Below are 22,829 nucleotides of genomic sequence, written 5' to 3' on the forward strand. Positions count from 1 at the left end.
AGCAAATCAATTAAGGGAACAGAATACACACTTCAGAAAATGGCCAAAACTTCGTGGTCAACTGATTTTTGACAAAAATGCCAAAGCAAGTCTACAGGGAAGTCTTTTCAAGACATCATTTTGAGCAATGCAATATCCACATAAGAAAAAAGAGAAGACAGAACCTCAATCACAAGACACAAAAACTAATTTGAGAGCCATCACAGTCCTAAACGTGAAAAGTGAAAGTAAAATGTTCCCAGGCGTGGAAAATAAATAAAAAAAAAATAAAAACAGAGAAATGTGTTTCTTGACCTGAGGATAGGCAAAAGTCTTTTACACAGGCCACAGAAAGCAATCACCACAAAATAGAAAACTGATCAGTTAGAGGTGATCAAACCTGGAAAACTCTGCTCTTCAAAAACGTCATTAGGTACAAGAAAATGCTAGGCACAGTCTGTTAGGAAGCATTTGCAAAACATACAGGCTAGCAAAGACCTTACATCCAGAATACAGAATATTCCAGAATACTCCTTCAACTCAGTAATCAGACCATGGGAAGAAGCACTTCATAAAAGATATCCTGATAGCCCATGAGGACACAGACACACACACACACACACACACATTCTCGACATTGTCATCAGGGAAACACAAATTAAAACCACAACAGCATGCCACAACACGCCCACCAAAACTGTCAACATGATAAAACCCGGAGTGGAGAGGGGGTACGGACTGCGAAGTGGCCTGAGGGAAACTTTACAGGCAGTGCAACATTGTGTTATCTCGAGAGGCACATGAGAGCACCAGTTTGTCCAAATGCAACAAACTGATCATTTAAAATGGATGTATTTTATTGACGTAAATAGTGCCTCACTATCCCCGGTGTAACCTGTTCTCATTACCTGGTACCTGGACCAGGGGAAGCAGAAGCAGGTTGCAGCAGGAGGCCCCGCCCACAACGCGGAAGCCCCGCCCCTCCGTCGGCCCCGCCCCTACCCTCCCCCCACGCAAAGCTGGGGGCCTGGGCTCAGCGTGGGAAGATCAAAGCCTCAACTCCGGCCAACACTAGAAGAAAACCCACCCTGTGTCCAGCTCTGTGCGATCTGGCTTCTAACCCCTCAGTCCCCTTCTGTCCCGCTGGCCTCTTCCTGTCCCCAAACAAGTCAAGCGCAGGAAAGTAGCCCAGAGGAGACTGGAGGTCATGAGTCCCCGACAGGGTCCAGGGTCGTGGGGCAGCCGGGGTTGACAGACCCTGGGGGAGATCAGACGGCCCCGGAGACAAAGGGAGAAACAGGAGGGCTGTAAAGAGCAAATCAATATTCATTTGTTCAATAATTAAATGCTCGGAGAGATGTATAAAAGCAAAGAATCTCGGGGTTCTTCAAGGACTGCAGCAGGAAGGAGTGGATTAGATTATGGGGGTCCCTCCCCCTGCACCTCCTAGCTCCCTAGCACACTCTCGTGGCTTTATTTTCTGCAAAACTCTTAACACCCTCTTGTCTCTCCTCCGCCCCTCTCAGAGGACGTTAGCTCCGGGAGGGCTGGGACCTTGTCTGTCTGGGACAGTCCCAGCACACAGCAGGTGCTCAATAAAGGAGTGGATGAAGGGCCGAGTGAATGGCAAAGGGGCAGAGACACGCACACACAGGGCAGAGGTGGGGTTTGGTTTTACGGAAAGGAGAAACACCTGGGATTTCCGCAGGAGTCAGTGAGGTCCGACTTGGGAGGGCCCAACAGTGTCTGCGCATGCTTCGCACATCACATTATTGCTGAGTTGGTTAGTTCAGGATCTAACTGTCCCTGAAACCCAGGTTTTCTCCACGTCCCGTGCTGGGCAAGGTGGCATCCACCCCAGATCCTTGTTCCCACAGGACGGGGAGCCTTCCGGTCTGCAGAGCAAGGGTGAACCCCGTGGAGCTCAAGGAATCTTCCCAGAACTCATGTGCAGAGTCACTTGGGTCTGGGTTGAAAACCTGTCTTTCACTCAGTGCAGGGTCTGAGCAGTGGGGACTGGAGGTCCTCAGGCTTGTCAGCTGTCTGACTAGGGGGGCACTTTCCTCTGCACCCCTGAGGCTCAGTCTCCCCCTCTGTAAAATAGGCTTACCTCCTTGACCACCCCCAAAGTGGGTAGGAGCCTCCAGGCCTCACCTGTCAGAGCACCTGCTCAGATGGGAGGCTGGGCCCAGTGGCTGTTGATCATTGGGAACCCAGAGCACCACCCTCGGGTTCCAGAGGTTGGCCCCCAGGGCTGAGAGAGTGGTCCCCCTTAGCCCATCCTTTGGGATTTTGAAGCATCATGTTGCTTTGAAATTTGCCCAGGTTGCAGAAGACTTGGGCATTTCAGAAGGGAAGGTAGCCTTCCCTTCTGGCTATTCATCCATGCGTGACCCAAGACTCGGTTTCATCAGTCGCCAGGCAAATGGAAGTGAAAACCTCACAGCGATACCTCTGTGTCCCACCAGATGGCTACAATGAATGCCTGACAATTCTAAGTGTTGACTTGCACACGGCTGGTAGGCACTGGTGGAGTAAGGCACTCCAGCCCCTCTAGGAAACCACGTGGCCATACCGTTAAAAGGTGAATGTGTGCCTATTATGTAACTCAGCCATTTCCATTCCTTGGTCCGTACCCAACAGGAACACAGGCTTATGTCATGAAGAAGACCAGAAGAACGTTTAGAGCACATTGTCACAATAGCCCCAAACAGGAAGCACACTCAGAGACTATGGTATCGTCCCACTGACACCATTAACATCTGGCACCCCAGCTCTGTGGGGTTAGAAGTCAAGTTGACGTCATTGATGAGGGGAGGCGGAGCAGGTGGAGAGATACAAGAAAACTTTCTTGGGGGGCCCTGGTGGTATCCATTTCTTATTCTTTATTTTTAAAGATTTATTTATTGGGAAGGGGAGAGGCAGAGGGAGAGGGAGAGAATCTCAAGCAGACCCCCGCTGTGTGCAGAGCTTGATCTCACACCCCTGAGATCATGACCTGAGCTGACATGGAGAGTGTGATGCGCCCCTGGTTGGAACCATTTCTTGATCTGGGTGTTGCTAACTGAGTGTGTTCACTTTGTGAAGATTTATAAAGATGTACTCCTCTTCACACATAAAAGAGACATAGACAGACATGTATATGTGCGTTGCATGTATTATATTATATATCCTAGATCGCATGACCTTATACATTATAGGCACATCACATATTACATTTATCTGTGTGTGTATGCATGAATGCACAGAACACACAGGGTCCTGGGGATACAAGCCCTGTAGCAACTGGACCACAGGGACACACAGGGTTCTCAAAGATGGGATTCTTGAGGGATGTAGGGGTAACGTGGCCAACCAACTCAGTTTTCTTGGGACTGTCCTGGGTTAGCCCTGGAAGTTCCATATCCCAGAGACCCCTGAACCCAGGGAAATTGGGGTGAGTTGTCCCCATACTTTGCAGAGGGGATGTTGACCAAGCTCAGGGGTAGGTTTCGATATGACGGCTGGACCCTTCGGGGTGGTGACCCTGCTGGAGGCATGGACGGCTCTGGAGGTGAGGGTTCTCAACACCAGCCTTCCTGGAAGGAACACGGAGACTGAGAGAGAGGAGTGCCTGGCCCACAGATACTCAGCTAACAATGAAGAGACACAATATCTGGGTCTTTGCCGGTTTGCCATCAAAACTGTGCCTGGGGCGCCTGGATGGATCAGAGGGTTAAACGTCTGCCTTCAGCTCCGGTCATGATCTCGGGGTCCTGGGCCCCACGTTGGACTCTCTCCTCAGCGGGGAGCCTACTTCCCCCTCTCTCTCTGCCTGCCTCTCTGCCTACTTGTGCTTTCTCTCTCTGTGTGTCAAATAAATAAAACCTTTAAAAACAAAAACAAAAACCCATACCTGGGTCTGAATAGGGTTTTCACGGAGGATGGACATACCTCTGGATCCTGTCCGGCTCCCAAAAGTTACCAAAGATACTGGTTATGTCAGTTGCTCTGACATAACTTACTGTATTAGGCATTAAAACTGAGGAATTTAAAAAAATATTTTAAATGCTTTTCAATTTACTTAAAATGTATTTTTTTAAAAAAATAAAATAGGGCGCCTGGGTGGCTCAGTGGGTTAAGCCGCTGCCTTCGGCTCAGGTCATGATCTCAGGGTCCTGGGATCGAGTCCCGCATCGGGCTCTCTGCTCAGCAGGGAGCCTGCTTCCCTCTCTCTCTCTCTCTGCCTGCCTCTCTGCCTACTTGTGATTTCTCTCTGTCAAATAAATAAATAAAATCTTTAAAAATAAATAAATAAAATAAAATATATTTAAAATTCTATGTTAAAATTTTTTTTGATGATTTCCTTGGACACCGCAAAGCTGCGTGATGCCCCGTGTCAGAAGCAGACCTCACTCAGGGCTCTACGTAGACTCCTGATGGGTCAGAGCCTTCCAGAACATTCCCAGGTCATTTCTGAGCGCCCCGGTCCGATGCCCCCAGACCTCCATACCTATACCCCCAGAACCCCCTGTTACTTCCAAAAGGACAGAGAAGGGAGAAGTGGATAGGAGGAGATCAGGAAACCGGTTCATGATAAATGTTTAAAATCAACAATGTTGGCCTCCTCCTAACCCTTTTAATACAGTTTCCTAAACACCGCAGGTGCCTCTCTCTCTTCTCCTCTCCCTGCTCTGTCCACCTCCCCGCTCCCCCATCTCCTCTGCCGCCCCCCTGTGGCCATCCTGGTCCCTGGGTCTCCCCAGCAGCAGGCTCTCTGACCCTGCCCAGGTCCCCATTTAGCAAATGCTCCAATCCTCTTAGGCAGGGCAGGTCTCAGCAGAGCAGAGAGAGAATTAGATCAGATTTGGGGGAGGGAAGGGGGGACACGTGACAGGCCGTGGGGGGAGGCCGGACAGCCTGTCCAGATAGAATGAAAACTCCTTCTGCTTCTCTGAAACCCCACGAGGTCTGAGACCTCTCGCACACTGAGCTCCCCATGCCTGGAAAGTGTTTTCTCCATCTTTGGCTCTCACCTTCATGGTCAGCGTGGAACCTAAGGCTTCTGTCTACATTTCCAGATCTCGCCTGCCCATAGAGACCCTATTTTCTCCGCCAGAATTATTAATTCCTGGCATGTGTGTTTTAGGAGACAGAAGTTGACCGCCCTGAGCTGCCGCATCCCCTCCGTCCTTACACACACAGCAGCACGGACAGCGCTTAGACTACAAAAGGGTTTTCAGAGCAGAGCAGCAAGTCACCCCCCAGGACAGTCAGTTCCTTTAAGCATCTGATGAAGGTTCTGGTCCTCTTCCCAATGACACCATTCTGTAGAGACACCCCCTGCCCCAGGAACTCACGAACCACATTCTTTCTGGAACCTTCTGAACAGGGAAGGGCAAGACATCAAGAACTTGTGGGGACAGACGGCTGTCTGGTCAGGGAACCAGCACTACGTTTCTCTTCCCACATACCTAGCACTTGGCTGGGAATTTTTGAAACTCTTCCCCCACCTGAATAGATGCGGACCCTTATCACAGCCTCTCCCTGTAAAGCTCAGATACAAGTTGACTTTTTGTTTTTTTTTTTAAGGAACCCAACATGGGGCTTGAACTCACGGACCCTGAGATTAGGACCCAGGCTGAGATCAAGAGTCAGACACCCAACCAACTGAGCCACCCAGGCACCTCAGATGTGGCTTTTGATCTCAGGGTCGTGAGTTCGACCCCCGTGTTGGGTGTAAAGATTACTTAAAAATAAAATCTTAAATTTTTAAAAATAAAGACATTTTGCTTAGTGAATAAGCCAGACACAGAAGGACAAATATCACACGATTCTACTTACATGATTTACTTAGTCAAATTCATAGGGTCGGATAATGGATTGGACATTACCAGGGGCGGAGGGAGGGCAGAAGGAGGAGTTCTTGTTTCTGCGTCGGGGAGGATGAAAAAGTCTTTTAAGTACGGGCAGTGGTGATGGTTACACAATATTGTAACCACTTTAATATTGTGATTGTACTTAATGCCACTAAATTGTATACTTACGAATGGTTAAAATGACAAATATCACATATTTTATATATATATATAACCACAATTTTTTAAAAGATTTTATTTATTTGGGCGCCTGGGTGGCTCAGTGGGTTAAGCCACTACCTTCGGCTCAGGTCATGATCTCAGGGTCCTGGGATCAAGTCCCACATCGGGCTCTCTGCTCAGCGGGGAGCCTGCTTTCCTCTCTCTCTCTCTGCCTGCCTCTCTGCCTACTTGTGATCTCTCTCTGTCAAATAAATAAATAAAAATCTTTAAAAAAGAAAAAAAGATTTTATTTATTTATTTGACAGAGGTCACAAGTAGGCAGAGAGGCAGGCAGAGGGAGAAGGGAGGAAGCAGGCTCCCTGCCAAGTAGAGAGCCCGATGGGGGGCTCCATCCCAAGACCTCGGGATCACGACCTGAGCTGAAGGCAGAGGCTTTAACCTGCTGAGCCACCCAGGCGCCCCTATATAACCACAATTTTTAAAAGCACAAAAATACTAAAACATATTAAAAGCTTTCAATATTCCCCCAAAGGACACTTGTTTACAGTGTAAGAGCTGAAATGAAATGGCTGCTGGAAACAGCATGAAGTCGATTGCTCGAATTTTTCACCGCTTTGCATGTGCCTGTGAAGGGCCCCAGGGCAGGGGGGGAGCGGGGGGGGGGGGGAGGGCAGGGAGCATTCGTTTTGGGGGTGACAAAGAAATTTTAGCGAGTAGGCAGATTCACCAATACAGAATGCATGGGGGGGTGTACTTCAAAAAAATGAAGGAGGAAGAGGAGAGAGCAAAGTCCAGAGACACGGGGAGAAATGGCAATCACAGAAAGCCCAGAAGGTTCTAGAAGGCAGAGGCCAACTCCCCCGCCCCCATCTGTCCATCTCTCCAAGGTTGCCTTCAAAGTTCTACTTGCTTGTCTTTGACCACCCTGCCTGGGGCCCCCTCTCACTTGGGAAATGATGCCTCAGTCGCACGGAGTGCAGGGAGCAGTCTGGCGGTCTGTGAGCAACTCCTAGGCCGAAAGCGGAGAGGAGCCAACCTTACTTAGAGGACTCTGATTGAATAAAAAAAATCAATGGGTTAATTATTTCTCCTTAGCACAGATTTCCACTCACTCCCTTCACACCTCCCTCTCTGTTTGCGCGGGTAGATTCTGGGCTACCGACAACTTCCCCATCCAGCTGAATCTGGGAAGCCCAATGAGGAACTCCTGCTCCCCCAGCTGGTTTCCATCCAGCCCTGGAAGGAGTCAGGTCGGAAGAACCAACAGCCCAGCACTCACGTGCTCCACGCAGCACCCAAAGCCAGAAACTGTCCTTGTTTTCCTGCTTGCAAATCAAACAAATAATTAATCATAATAATAAGTGGTAGAAAAGAGAGAAAATGCACATCCTCCTTAATCCCTGGTAATTACCCAGGGATTATGGGCATTTTGCTGCTGTTGTTAAGTATATTATACATGTATGTGTATGTGTATACTTATCTTTTGAGTGTGCTTATTAAATCCGTAAGTCTCAGAAGTGAACAGTGTCTCCGAGACATTATTGGGTGTCGGAAACTGCAGCTCGTTCAATCATTTAACACAATAGTCATTCACTTTGTACCTTTCTAATTCTAGAATCAGATTCTAAATCTGATTCTAGATGTTGTTTGGCAAAAACAAAAACAAACAAACAAACAAAAACACCAGCAACAACAGCAAAAAAAGCAAAAACCCAACAAGGACCCTGTGTTCAGGACACACTTATTTTGCAAAGACAGACCTCCGCCACTCAAAACAAAATAAAAGATACATTACAAATCATCAACGGTTACTAAAAGTTCTATCCCTGATTCCTTTTTTGCTGTTAATGAGCTTCCCGCAGTCTGGGATGGCCAAATAGTATTTAATCATCTTCTTGGTGAACATGAGCTCCTGTAATGAACTCCATTCCCTAAAATTTCAAATAGGTGTGTTGGTGCCTATTCACAGTAGACAAACAGCTCCCAGGATAAACCTCTTATGATAAGACCACTGAGTCAGAGGGCACTGTGCTCATTCGATTCTTTTATCAGATCCTCACTGGCACCAACTCAAAAATTCTCGGTTACCAACCTCGACCCCACCAATGGCAACAGAAAGCCACGTTCCCATCCTCTGTCTCCCCTCCCCCAGCTCTAGATGTAACCCGTCCCTCGGATCTTCAACAATCCCACGCACAACATAACAAACACTGCATTAATGTATTTTTTATTGATCTATATCCACATACTACAAAATCGTCCTATTTAAAGTGTACAATTCAATGTTTTGTCTTTTTTCTTACTGTACGTCCATGACCACGATCAACCACAGACCATGACATCGCCTCAAATCGAAACCCCGTAACCATTCAAATTAGTCCCCATTTTCCCCTGCTGCGGCTCCTGGTCACCCCAAATCCAGCTGCCGTGTCCGTGGATTTCTCTATCGTGCACATTTGATGTAAATAGAATCGTGCATAGGTGACCTCTTGTGTCTGGCTTCTTTCCCTTCAGGTGACATCTGCAAGGTGCATGAGCACTCCCTTGTACGGCTGGAGTTAAAGAATATCCCACTGTATGAACATACACATTGTGTCCTGTCACCAGTTGACGGACACCTTGGTTTGATTCTACCCTTTTGCTCTTCTGAATGGTGCTGCCATGACTTTCCTGTGTTTCATGTGTATTTGCACAGCCTAACTGAGCTTGTCCCTCCATTGACGCCTCTGTTGGACAAATGCATTGCTACACAGTGAAACCTAGGAGGGCAGGGACATTATGTCCCTGACGACCACTGTGTTCCCAGAGTATTTGTGAAGTGTTCCACCTGTCTGATGAGGAAGAGATTATGGTACTTTCCACCAAGGAACGCTAAGCAAGGGATCGCCATTGACCCCCACTCTCTCACCCACATCACCTGGCCCCGGAGGAGTCACCGTGAGTGATTAATTAGTCCTTTCCCCACTGTGATAAGGGGGCCTGGATTGGGGGCTGGGACCTCAGTGGCAAGACAGCCTTGGTCCCACCCTCAGGGGTCTCTAGCCCAGGGGAGCCAGACCTACAATAATGATGAGCTACGCCTACAGTAACGATATTCGTATGCCTTATTTAATTTTGAACTTGATCTTTTGTGTGATACAGTCCAAAACCATGAGAAGGTCAGATTCCCCATCCCCCCATCCGCCAACCCAGGCGTGACCCTTCTTCTCTGCCTATGCCAATCTACCAGCAAAATGTTATTTCATTTTCTTGTTTAAATTTTTAAAAATATTTTATTTATTTATTTGACAGAGAGAGATTGAGAGAGAGAGAGAGCACAACCCATGGGAGCAGGAGAGGAAGAAGCACGCTCCCTGCTAAGCAGGGACTCCATCCCGGGATCCTGGGATCATGATCTGAGCCAAAGGCAGATGCTTAACCGACGGAGCCACTCAGGCATCCTTCATTTCTTTTATTTATTTTAAAAAGATTTTATTTATTTATTTATTTGACAAAGAGATCACAAGTAGGCAGAGAGGCAGGCAGAGAGAGGTGGGGAAGCAGGCTCCCTGCCGAGCAGAGAGCCCGATGCGGGGTTAGATCCCAGGACCCTGAGATCATGACCTGAGTCAAAGGCGGGGTCTTAACCCACTGAGCCACCCAGGTGCCTCTCCTTCATTTCTTTTAAAAATGAAAGATAAGTTGGCCTTGGGTCACATCTTCTACACCAAGGAAATTGCTAGATGCCCACTGTGGACAGCAGAGCCATTGACTTGGTGACCCGTGGGTTCCTATCTGCCCGAGGAGAAAAAGATGTCCAATTAAGCCAGAATCTTGCCAGAAAGGAAGGGGCACGAATGTCCGCTTACGGTAGAATGCCCCGTGAGACACTCAGGCAAACCTCCAATAAGAACGTTTTGTTTTCCCTCATTTTGGGTCCGATCCCCCAACCTACCTACCCCTCATCTCCCGCTCATGACAATAACAGCCCTCCCCCAGCCCTGAGCCTTGTAAGCTGTGTTCTCCCCGGACTCCAGTCCTGAGCAGACCCAGCGCCAGGAAGGAGCCCGTCTGGTGCCGAGATGTGGGTCTGTGTCGTTCGAGGGGCTGGTCTCCCCTCGAGCTCCCGAGTCCAGAGTCCATACACGGAGCAGCCCGTTCACTCATTCACTAAGAGGAAGCGGGGGGGTCCACCTGCACCCCCGGCGGCCTCCATCCCATAGGAAAACCAGCACGGATCCAAACCAGCATCGGGGGCCAGCGTGTTTTTGCGCTCCTCTCTGTTCAGGACTCTTAGAGGGGGCCATTTAGAGAAGGAAACAGAAGGCGAGAGTGGTGTTGGGGGGCAAGGAGAGAGGCTGCTGGACCAAGCAGGCAGGACAGGATGGAGACTGGACAGGGAAGCCGGTGACTGGGGCTCCCAGGACTGGGCAGGGATGGGATGACCCCAGGGCGCTGGCTGGAGGGGCCCTTTCCTGCGACGGGGACCCCACATGATGGGCAACGTGGGGTTCCCCTGGGCGAGAACCCCCGAGGGTGGAACCCAGGCTGGGGGTTCTCGGAGGTCCCAGCCCCCAGCCCCGCCCCCACCCACAGGGTAGAAAGGATCACTCACTCCCTGCGAGTGCGGCAGGGGCGGGGCCGAGGGGGCTGAGTAAGGGAGAGCTCCGGGACCCTCAGGCTGGGTGTGGGTGGGCACCGCTGGCCGGTGGGATTTAAGCCCCGGGTCCTGGGGGCAGAACCTCACACACAGGCCTCCGGGGAGCGAGGAGAGCGGAGGATGATGGCCCCAGGCCCTCCCGCAGGTGCGCCTGGGCCTGCCTGAGGGGCCAGAGCCGGGGCTGAGGCTGGGGAGGCCCCCCCATCCGGGAAGGGGGTCCCACACTGTGCTGTGGGGACTTCTGTGGGGCTGGGGCTGGACTTAAGTTCTTGGGGGTGGGCTGAGCAGAGGGCGCAGTCGCCCCCTCACAAGTGTGAGCGAGGCTCTGGCCCTTCGAGGGAGGAACTGGGGGGCAGGTGGGAGTGGGAGCCCGCCTGAGCCTGGGACGCCCACCCTCCCCGCCTTCCTTGGCTGTGGGCCCGGGAATCACAAGACAGGACCTGTAATCGGGCCTGTTTCAAGGACGGGGACACCGAGGCCCCGACACGCGCAGGGACTTAGGCCGGCAGCGGGAGAGCCTGGGCCGGAGCCCGCAGGGCGTCTGGTCCACGCGCCGCCGCCCACCCGCAGCTGTGCTCCCACCCCCGGGCCGGAGCCTCCCACCTGCTCACCCAGCTTGGCCCAGGCGGCGGCGGGGGAGGGGCGGCGGCGGGCTGGGGGCTCAGATCCGGGGCTTCTCTGACCCTGGGTCCTTTGCTCAGGGCCCCCAGCACCCCAAAGGCTCCCGAGGCCCCGGAAGAAGCGCACGGTGTACCTCAAGGCGCAGCTGCGGGAGCTGAGGAAACATTTCGCGAGGAACCGCTCCCCCAGCCACCAGGAGCACCTCGCCCTGGCCGCCAGGCTCCACCTGGACGAACAGCAAATTCGGGTAGGACCCCCGCGCCCCCGGGTCCTCAATGATCACGAGATCTACTGGGAAGGTGGCACTTCGTGGGGGCTGGGCCCTCCCCCGAGCCCGCTGAGCAGACTGAGGCCAGAGGCTCCCACGCGGCTAAAAAGGGGCCCCCGTGTAGACGCGGGTCCGGACCCCAAGTTCAGCTCAAGCCCTGTGCTGTCCAAACCCGCCAACGTGATCCCGCCCGGACTGAAGCCGCGGGGCTGGGCCTCCAGGCACCAGCGTTCAGAGCCTCGGTGAGGTCCTGCCCCTGGGGTGCGGGGTGCCCACGCCCTGCCCCTGTAGCTTCCTGCACTCCACATCCCAGAGGGCTCGATTTGGACCTGGGGCCATAGGACGGTGGTATGAGGCCAGCTTTTTTTTTTTTAATTTATTTAAATTCAATTAATATATAAGGTATTACTGGTTTCCGAGGTAGAAGTCAGCAGTCTTCTATAACACCCAGTGCTCATCACATCACGTGCCTCCTTAATGCCCGTCCCCCGGTTACTGCATCCCCCCCACCTCCCTCCAGCAACCGGGCTTGTCTCCTCTGATTTCCTCTTGTTTTATTTTTTTCCTCCCTTCCCCATGCTCCTCTGTTTTGTTAATTAAATTTCACATAGGAGTGAAATTATATGATAATTCTCTTTCTCTGATTGACTAGTTCCATCCAGGTCACTGCAAATGGCAAGATTTCCTTTTTGATGGCTGCACAGTATTCCACTGTAGATCTCTACCATGTCTTCTTTATCCATTCATCTGTCGATGGACATCTGGGGTCTTTCCATAGTTTAGCTATTATGGACATTGCTAGTTTAAACATTGGGGGGGCAGGTGCCCCTTCAGATGGCTACGTTTGTATCTTTGGGTAGATCCCCAGTAGTGTGATTGCTGGGTGGTGGGGTAGCTCTATTTTCAACTTTCTGAGGAACCTCCATACTGTTTTCCAGAGTGGCTGCACCAGCTTGCATTCCCACCAACAGTATAGGAGGGTTCCCCTTTCTCTGCATCCTCACCAGCATCTGTCATTTCCTGACTTGTTCATTTGAACCCTTCCGACTGGTATGAGGTGGGATCTCATTGTGGTTTTGATCCGCATTTCCTTGATGAGATGGGGCTTTTGTCCTCCCAATAGCCCCACCCCTGGGACAGAGGCAAGCCCCTTCTCACCTCTTCCTTGTCCCCCTGTCCCTCCCTCCAGGTGTGGTTCAAGAACCATCTGGCCAGGCACACCAGGCTTCAGGGACTGCCCATAGGGCGAGGTCGGGGAGCCCGCTCTGCACCCCAGAGCCCTGGAACTCCTGCCTCTGATTCTATCCCTGTGCCTGACCCCTTCCCAGTCCCTTTTGCCTTCCCTCCTCTGATCCCTGTCCCCGCCCCTGTTCCTGCCCCTGATCCTGCCCCAGTCCTGGCTCCTGGGAGACCTATGTTCCCAGGGAGCATCTGTGTCTACAGCCTCCGCCAAAACTGGTGGGACCCAGAGCTGGGCTCCCAGGACCATGTCCCGCTGCCCAGGCCCTTGTCCCAGCCCTGGACCCGACCTGGCCTCAGAACTCCTTCTCCTCGGACTTCTCGCCACATCCCGTGCTGGCCCCTAATTTCACAGCACTCCTCTTGCCTCAAGACCCCCTGGAGGAACCCTCTTTCCCTTTGATGTCCGGATCCACCGAGGACGGTGACTTGGACCTCAGGAGGTTACTGGATTTATAGGGGAATCTGTCCCCACGGAGTCCCGCAGTTCCCACGGGGTCAGAGGGGACAATGGTTTGATCGGCCTGCAGATGGCCTCATGTGAGTGGGGACAGGGGTGACGGTCAGGAACACACCTCCCTTTGTCCCGCCCCTGCCCTCAGAGGTGGCCTCTCATGCTCACAGCAAACCCACCCCCTCTGTGAGTGTCCCGCTAGCATTATATAGGGCGCATGTGGACATCTGTGTGGGATCCCAGGGGTCACATGGTGGAGCCTCTGCTTGCCTCCTCTGTTTGCTTCACCAACGCTTCGAGAGCTTTCTACCATCCTTCACCAGCCGGGTTCACCCAGCTCTCTGGTGGGGGCCTTCAGAAACATTTAGGATGTTGGACCTTTCAATGCTTGCCAGTCAGCTGGTTTGAGCCTTCACTATGGTTTTAATATTCATGTACTGCTGATCTAGAAGTTACGCCTCACACGTCTCACACATCTCACACATCCTCGGACTTTAGGAATATTCACAAGGGGTTTGTTTTTTTAATCCCATTTTTTTTTTTTTAAGTAAGCTTTACTCCCCGTGTGGGGCTTGAACTCAGGACCCTGAGGTCAAGAGTCACATGCTCTACTGCCCAGAGCCAGACAGGGGCCCCATTTTTATCTTTAACCCATTTATCCTTACCTCCTTCTTGATGATAATGTATTGCAAATATTTTTCCTATTTGTATTTTTTTCATAATTTTAATAAATAAAATTCCGCTATTTGAATGTTGTCAAGTTCAGTGCTTCTCATTATGTCATTGTGGACCAGTTTCTTCCTTTTTCCTTACCATCCCTGGCATGGTGATATGCTGGAAAGCAACTACAGTTATTAACAAAAAGGAAAAATGACTTTCACAAGAAAAGCCCCATTTTCAAGTCAACATAAAAGTTTACAAAAGCTGACATCCCTGGGTCTACGTGCCTTGTGGAAAAGTGTAGAATCTGTGCACAGAGGGCACAGGGTTGAGAACCCTGGGATACTGCTTTGACTATAGCTTGGGTGTGATTTGGTTTCATTTGCTTTTCCTGCTTGAAGTTAATGCTTTTCACTTTTGCTTTCTTGTTTAAGAAAGTTTTCCAGTGGCGGGTGGGGGGCGGGTCTTTCATTAGCAGTTGGTCCTAAAGATATTCTGTTTTGTTCTCTAAAATCTTTATCTTATCATTTTATCTCGTGTTTAGGAGGTCTTGAATACATCTAGAATTGGTTCTGTATGGTGTGAGGTAGGGATTCAGGGATTTTTTTTCTTAGCCCTCAGGGATTTTCAGTGGTCAGTTGATGACGAGCCTGGTAATTTGTCATACCAAATGGGGGACCCTTTCACCTATGAGTCAGTATCTACAAAATCTATATTTGGGGTCCACCATCTCTCTACCCTTCCACCAGTGTGTACTCCCTCTTGGCTCCTGCCTCCAGTCTCTCTGCTGCCCCCCTGTGGCCATTCTGGCCCCTAGGCCTCCCCACAGCAGGTTCTCTGACCTCCTCCTGTTCCTATTTAGCAAATGCTCCAATCCTCTTAGGGCAGGCCAGCCTCAGCAAAATATAGGGAGAATTATCAGGGATTTAGAGGGACATGTGACAGACTTGGGGTGGGGGTGAACAACTGCCAGGATATAATGAAACCCCTCCTGCTTATGAGAGAGCCCCCAGTAGGAATATACACAGAAAAACACCCTGAGACCCCATAAGGAGACTGAAGGGCAGAGTAACAGGTAGAGAGAGGGTAGAGATGGGGGGGGCAGAAAGAAGGGGAAACTGAGGCACCGGAATTTCTTGCTCTCAAAACCAGAACATGCAGCCCCCTTCCCCCAACATGTGTCACTTCCCATGTGACAGCAGCTGTCCTGTGTGCTCTAATACCCTTACAGAAAGGTCCTTTAAGGCAGGCAGCTTAATCCCTTGCCTCCTGGAGGTCACACCAAACATCAGAGCATCCGAGTGCCTTTCCGAGAAGACAGCAAGCGCCCAAGCTGCATGAGCCAGCACCAGGCAGCCCAGCTGGAGAGCATAGCCCTTAACCTGCACCAGCAAGTTGTGCCAAGCCCATCTGCTTCTTGGCTTCTTGGACTCTTTGGAATAGGACATGTGGACAGCTGGACGTCCATGAGACTCTGGGTACCAACCATACCCTCTCCACGTGTACGAGTGGGAGTCAGATGGAGTGTGCCATTTATTTGCTCCACAAAGAGCCTGATTTCCAGGAAGCGCTGAGCAAATAGGTGGTCTTACCCTTCTGCCACCAGACAACCCCCACCCCCACAACTCTTCCCTCTTCCTCCACCTCTCTGCGCGGCCTGCCCCCATGTTTCCTCTTCCTTCTCCTTCTCTGGTTCCTGCCCACACCCACCCAATCCTCCCCCTCCATGCCCAGGCTTCTCCCCAGGAGGTTTCCTTGGCCTTGACCCGACTTACCACCTGCCCCCACCCTCTTAGGCCAGGTCAGCATCTACAGAATCTGAGAATGTTCATAGCAGCTTTATCCATGGTGGACAAAAATGCAGACAGAGCGAGGGGATGGATCCAAAAATTATGGTCTGTCCATACAGCAGGTGCCACTTGGCAATGGAAAGAACAAACTACGGATACACACAGCAACAGGGGAGAATCTCAAAATCCTTATACTGAGTGGGAAAGAAAACAGGCACGAGAGACGATATGCTGTGTGATTTTGTTTCTGTGACACTCTAAAGGAGGCAAAAACGCATCTGTTGTTACAGAAAGCAAGTCGGTGGTCGCTGAGGTTGGAGGCTTGGAGGGAAACACAAGTATGCCCTTGGGATATTTGGGGGAAGTGGGGCTGCTATTGAGTCAGTTATACCTAACATGTCAGACGCTGTCTCCCCAGCTCCCCTTTCCCTCTGCTGCACACTTTAGTGAATGCAAATTAAATAACAATTTTAAAGGTTTAAAGAAAGATTTTTTTAGAAGTGTGTAAGCTTTTCATGTGAGGGTTTCTTGGTAAGAAGGAGGGATTTGAGAAGGATTAAATGAGCCAAATCATATAATTTTTATTTTATTTTATTTTATTTTATTTTTTAGAGAAAGAGTGGGGGCGGGGCAGAGGGGGAGAATCCCAAAGCAGGCTCCACACCCAGCACCCAGCATGGAGCCAGACGTGGGGCTCGATCTCACGACCCTGAGCTCACGACCTGAGCCCAAATCAAGAGTCAGATGCTTAACCAACTGGGCCCCCCAGACCCCCAAATCATATAAATCTTAACTGAGCCTGAGCATCTTAAGTGCTCAGCAAATAGAATCCGCCATCACAATGGTTAAGGATAGCATCACGTAAAGAATTTTCTCGGTGTCTGTCTCTGCCTCTGTCTCTCTCCACCCCTCACCGGGTGCGTTCCTTCATGCCCTTCTTGTCTGGGTCCCCAGTCTCCATGGCTCACTCAACTCCTCCCAGGCTCCCATCTTCTTCCTGCCTCCTGACCCCTTCCCTTCTCTTTCCCCTCATGCATTTTGGGCTCTCTTCTCTCCTCTGTAGCTCTCTCACCCCGCGCCTCTGTAGTGTAGAGTGACGCAGGGCCGGACGAGACCAGCAGCACCAGAAATCTGCTGTGTGACTTGGGGCAGGTGACAACACCTCTCTGAGCCTCAGCAGGTAAAGCCAGACCCACAGCAGGGCTCCCCAAATTGACTTCCTCCCAAAGAGCACAGGCAGGGAAGGAGAAAACCCGGACAGACCCTACCATGGCCAGATGATTGTGTAGCCTTGATCTGATGTGACCTCCACAGTCTTCCTCCCCAGACCCATAACCCCAATCTGGTCATGAGAAAACCTTCAGACAAATTCCCACAGAGGGGCATTCTCCAAATATCTGACCCATACTCCTCAACACCACCCAGGTCATCAAAACGAGGACAGACCTGAGAAACTGTCACAGGAGACGCATCATGTAGTGCCCCGGGTGGGATCCTGGAACAGAAAAAGGACATTTGGGAAAAACTAACCAAAACCGAATCAACTAAGGGCATTAGTCAATGAGAGTTTATCACTGTTGGTTCACTCATTGTAATAAACGTACCTGCTAAGGTAAGGTGTGAATGGAGCGCTGGATACGTATTTTCTCAATTTTTCTGTAAATCTGAAATCACCCCCAACCCCCAGTCCTCCTTTCCAGAACTTCCCCCTCCTTCTGTCCTCTCTGGCGGGACCCCCGCTTGCCCCCTCTCCTGGGGCGCTGTCTCCCCAGCTCCCCTTTCCCTCTGCTGCCCCCCTGTGGCCATCCTCTGCAAGCAGTTCTCTGACCCTGACCGCTTCCCTTTAGACAAGGTTCCAATCCTCTTAGGTCAGGACAGCCTCTGCGAGCAGAGAAAGAATTAGATCTGATGGAGGGAGGGAGGGGGGGCACGTGACAGGCTGTCAGGGATTGGCGGACAGATATAACAGCGGACAGGCCCCGGGGCTGCCTGGGCTTAATGAAGCTCCTCCTGCTTATCCAACAGCCGCTGGACAGACACTGAAGGGCACAGGGGAGATAGATGTAGAGGGCGGGGAGACCAGCACAGAAACACTGGCGTGGGCAGCGTCTGGCGTCTTGACCCGCTGAATGCCTGCAGATTTCGCTACCTCTCCTCTAGATTTCTAGGGGGACGGGCTATTGCCTTCAACCAGCATCTCCCTCCCAGGGTGACCCGCAGTTTCTCAGGGACAAGGCTGACCCCAATTCCGAGGCAGGGAAAAACTAAAACAAGCCTGCAACACCTTGTCCCCAGCAGAAATGCGAAGCTCTCAAGAGATTGCTGGGGTTCTATGTCCAAGGGTCCAGGGGCCACCTCCAAGAAGTTCAGTCTGATCTTCAAAAGAAGTCCGTCTGGCACAAGTTGAAATACACCAGAAATGGAGACCCAGATGGGTTCACAGAGGCCCTCAAAAAAGAAAGAAAAAAAAAAAAACTGGAGAAAGTTGTTGAGGCTCTGGTGTACTATTCCAGACATTGCTATATTAGGAAGAATCATGTATTCCTCTTGCCTTTCTTGTGGAAACTGTAGTTCAGTGTAAACAAATAGCTAAAGAAGGCATGTTAGAATTAAGCTACCTTGGGGGCAACTGGGTTGCTCAGCCTTTGGCTCAGGTCATGATCCTGGGGTCCTGGGATCGAGCCCTGAGTTGGGCTCTCGGCTCAGCGGGGAGCCTGCTTCTCCCTCTGCCTGCTGCTTGTGTTCGCTCTGTCTGACAAATAAATAAATAAAATCTTTTAAAAAGACCTTGTTTTTTTCTGAGCAGTTGTAGGTTCACAGCAAAGGAGAGCAGAAAACTCAGGGAATTCCTGTATACCAACCACCTGCCTTCATGTACGCACAGTCTCCCCCAAATCGACACCTACGATAGTGGTACTTCTGTGGCAATCAGTGAAATTCTATTGACATGTTGTCACCCAGAGTACACAATTTACATTAGGGTTCATTCTTGGTGTCGTGCATTCTGTGGGTTTTGGCAAATAATGACAAGTATCCGCCATTCCAGTGCCCTACAATACCCTACACGTATTCCCCACTGCAATGCCCTCACTGCCCTCGAAGTCCTCTGTGCTCCACCGGTACCTGGAAAACTCTGATCACTCTACTGTGTCCATGGCTCTTCCTCTCCCAGAATGTCTTGTAGTTGGACTCACACTGCACGTAGCCTTTTCAGATTGGCTTGTTTCAATTAGGAATATGCATTTAACTTGCATGAACACAGATACTCAGCTAAACGAGCCACCCAGGGGCCCGCAGAATAGGCATATCTATAAAGCAGATTGGTGGGTGTCAATCGATTGGGAGGGAGGAAGGATTGAGGGGTGGGTGTTCACTGGGTTCAGTTTCTTTTTGGAGTGAAGAAATGTTCTGGAACTGGAAATTAGTGATATTTGCTCATTATTGGAAATATATTAAATGTTACCCAATCGATCATGTACCTTAAGATGGTCAAAATGGTAAATTTGGGGTTATGTGTATTTTACCTTGATTCAAAAAATTGAGGGGGGGACAGGTACAAAAAAAAAGTGTACTGGCAGGATGTCTTCCTCTTCCTTCCTGTTTTGGACACAGATGTGATGCTTGGAGCTGCAATGGCCATCTTGCCGTCATAAGGCAAAACAGCAAGTACATAAAAACTCAACAAACTAAAGAAAAGAGAATAGAGAGAACAATTCTGAAACCTGAATCCCATTGTTGAGTTGACCACCAACCTCAAGAGTTCTTAACTATACATGGCCTTGGGGCCCCTGGGTGGTTCAGTAGATTAAAGCCTCTGCCTTCGGCTCAGGTCATGATCTCGGGGTCTTGGGATTGAGCCCCGTGCTCAGCAGGAAGCCTGCTTCCCCCTCTCTCTCTGCCTGCCTCTCCGCCTACTTGTGATCTCTGTCTGTCTATAAACAAAATCTTAAAAAAAAAAAAATACATGGCCTTGAATTTCTTTAAGTAGGCTCCACCCCCAACTTGGGGCTTGAACTCACCACCCTGAGATCAAGAGTCAAAGGCTTGGGTGCCTGGGTGGCACAGTGCGTTGAGCTTCTGCCTTCAGCTCAGGTCATGGTCTCAGGGTCCTGGGATCGAGGCCTGCATCTGGCTCTCTGCTCGGCAGGGAGCTTGTTTCCTCCTCTCTCTCTCTCTCTGCCTGCCTCTCTGCCTGCCTGTGATCTCTCTCTCTCTCTCTCTCTGCCAAATAAATAAATAAAATCTTAAAAAAAAAAAAAAGAAGAAGAGAGAGAGAGTCGAAGGCTCTATGGGCTGAGCCAGCCAGATGCCCCAGTAAATATCCTTGAGGTTAAAATATATATATGTTTTTTTAAGGTGGGAGGAACCGCCCGGCATGAGGCGCTGTAACGTGGAGCCACGTGGAGGTGGGGCTGATGGGAGAGGAGAGTTCAGTCTTTCCCCCAGATGGAGAAAAGTCAGGAAGGGCAGGGAGGCAAGACAGGCAGTTCTCTGAGTCAGAGGGAAGAGGCTTCAGAAGCACGGAGGGCAGAATCTCCCATTTTGCACTTGACCCTGGTGACGCCCAGCCTCCCCCTGGGGTTGCCTGGACCCCTCATCCCCATTTCCCTCGCCTCCTCCTTCCACTAAATCATCAACCTGAGAGATAAAGGCACTTGTCTGAGGTCCCATGGCCAGCAAGTACTGAAGCTGGGATCGGTCGTAGACTAAATGGAAGGGGCCAGAGAGAGAAGAGAAGATATATTTTTCCCTCTTCCGTATTTATTTGAAAAGGGTCATGTCACTACACCAAAAATGGTGACTCGCTCCGCTAGACGAATCTCAATGACCAGAAGGGATTCCATGTGGATGATGCTCTGGTTACCCGGAATGATAGGGGTGCAGTTCTCAAGATGGCCACACGGGGTCGCTGTTGGACAAGAATTCACTGTGTCTCCCCGTTCAGGAAAGGAGGGACCTTCCCGGCTGCCTCCTTTTATTTTCTTGAAGGTGTGAATTGTCCCAGTTTAGCAAAAATAGGACCATGGCACTTTCCCTCCCAGGCACAAGATAAACTTAAAATAAAAGGACCGGGGCAGATATTTCTAGCGCTCACCGATTATTCAGGCTCACCTCCCCTTCCTGAATACAAGAAGACTGCAAGTCCCCAGCCCGGCGGGGCAGATGGGCGGGGCCGTGCGCCTGTTCTGGCCAATGGGCTGCGAGGAGAGGGGATGTGCGTCACTTCCTGGCTGACGCCTTTAAGAGCCGGTGCGTGGGCCTCTCCGCTCTTTCCCGGGCAGGTGCGCTGAGGATGCTGTGGGGTTAGAGGCAGCAACAGGGCTCTCCAAAAGTTTAGATCTGCAATTGCTCTATAAGGGAACCAAACTGGGTGGCTCAGTCCGTTAAGCGTCTGCCTTCAGCTCAGGTCATGATCTCAGGGTCCTGAGATCCAGCCTTACCTCAGGGGTCTCTGCCCAGTGGGGAGTCAGCTTCTCCCTCTCCCTCTGCGCTCTCTCTCTCTCTCAAATAAATAAATAAAATCTTTTTTTTTTTTTTAAATAAGGTAACCCCTCGCAGATGCCATGAGTATTTGATTGTAACTTTTTTTTTTTTTTTTTAAGATTTACTTATTAGAGCTAGAGCATGCACCAGGGAGGGGCAGAGGAAGAAGGAGAGAGAGAACTTAAGCGGGTTCCACGCTCAGCACAGAGGCAGATGAGGGGCTCGACCCCACTACCCCAAGACCACCGCTCCAGCTGAAACCAAGAGTGGGATGCTTAACGGACTGCTCCACTCAGCCGCCCCTGAGTAAATTTAAGTAAATAACACACTGAACTCCTCAGTGACACTTGCCACATCTCACGTGCCCGAAAGCACCCTGCAGCCCGCCACTGAGTGTTGCACGGAAAGGTCCATCCTCACAGAAAATTCTGCTGGACAGTGCCTCTCCAGACCACGGAATGCATGCACAGAGGACGGCTGCCCTGGAGAGGACTTTGCTTCGGTTGTGTTCATCTGCTGAGACCTGGGTTTGCTTTGTTTCCGCTGAAGCATAACCCAGCATGGCCTCACCCATCGGACGTCTCGCTTGAAAGACCAATTGCCGGTTGGCAGCACAACACTAAGCCAAATGGAGAAGTGAGAGCTGCGGGTGGTGTCACCAGGCAGCCCCCAATATGAGCCGAGCAGGCAGACGGGGTCAAGGTCAGGCTCCAACAAGTCTTAGCTGCCCACTTTCTGTGATCTGTCTTGACCTGGCTTAGACCTCAACCACAAAGAATTGTTTCCTAAGAAAAGCATCGGGATCGTTAGAAATGAAGACCTGCTCAGGGGTGTGGAGCACTCTTTCTCGTCGCTGTTGTTGGCGGTTGTCCTGTGACTTCTCCCGGATACCGCGGCAAACAGACCTGCGCAACACAGGCACAGCCTCGTGAGCCATCGGCATTGACTTCAGACAAGAACCACGGTGTCTCCGGAGTGAGAGGCTCAGGTCTGAGAGTTCACCCGATGAGCACTGTATCTGAGTTGAGGCAAGTGCTCTCCTCCTTCCAAAGGCATTAAGAGCTCCCCAGTCCTGAGGGAATCTAAGGGTCTGTGTGTGACCCGCCACCACGGAGGTTGTAAAATACCATTGCCATTGACCCTGCAATCTCACTTCTAGGCGTCCGCACTAAGGAACCGAAGGCAGTTCAGGCACACCCCTGTGAGCTCGTGGTCTCGGGGGCAGGATTCATTCACAGGGGCCAAAAAGTCTAGAAAAAAGCTAAGTGCCCATCGGCGGAGGAGCGGACAAACAAAAAGGGGCGGTCCCTACAGCGGAATATTATTCGGCCGCGAAAAGAAATGCTGATCCATGCTACTAAGGGGATGAACCTCGAAAACGTTAAACTAAAGCGAAAGCAGCAAGACACAAAAGGCAAAGCCTTGTCCGATTCCGTTGATAGGACATCTTGGGACTAGGCACATCCCCAGAACCGGAAAGCAAATTACAGGATGCTGGCGGCGGGGAGGGGAGGGGCTTCCCTCCGTGGTGCCCATGTTCTCAGATGGTGGGTGCTGATTGCTTTTATCTGTGAATTTAGTAAAACCGTCAAATTAAGACACTTTCAAAGGGGTGAGTAGGGGCACCTGGGTGGCTCAGTGAGCCAGCGTCTGCCCTCAGCTCAGGTCGTGATCT

This window comes from Mustela nivalis, assembly GCF_964662115.1.
Source record: "Mustela nivalis genome assembly, chromosome: 18".
Lineage (NCBI taxonomy): Eukaryota > Metazoa > Chordata > Mammalia > Carnivora > Mustelidae > Mustela > Mustela nivalis.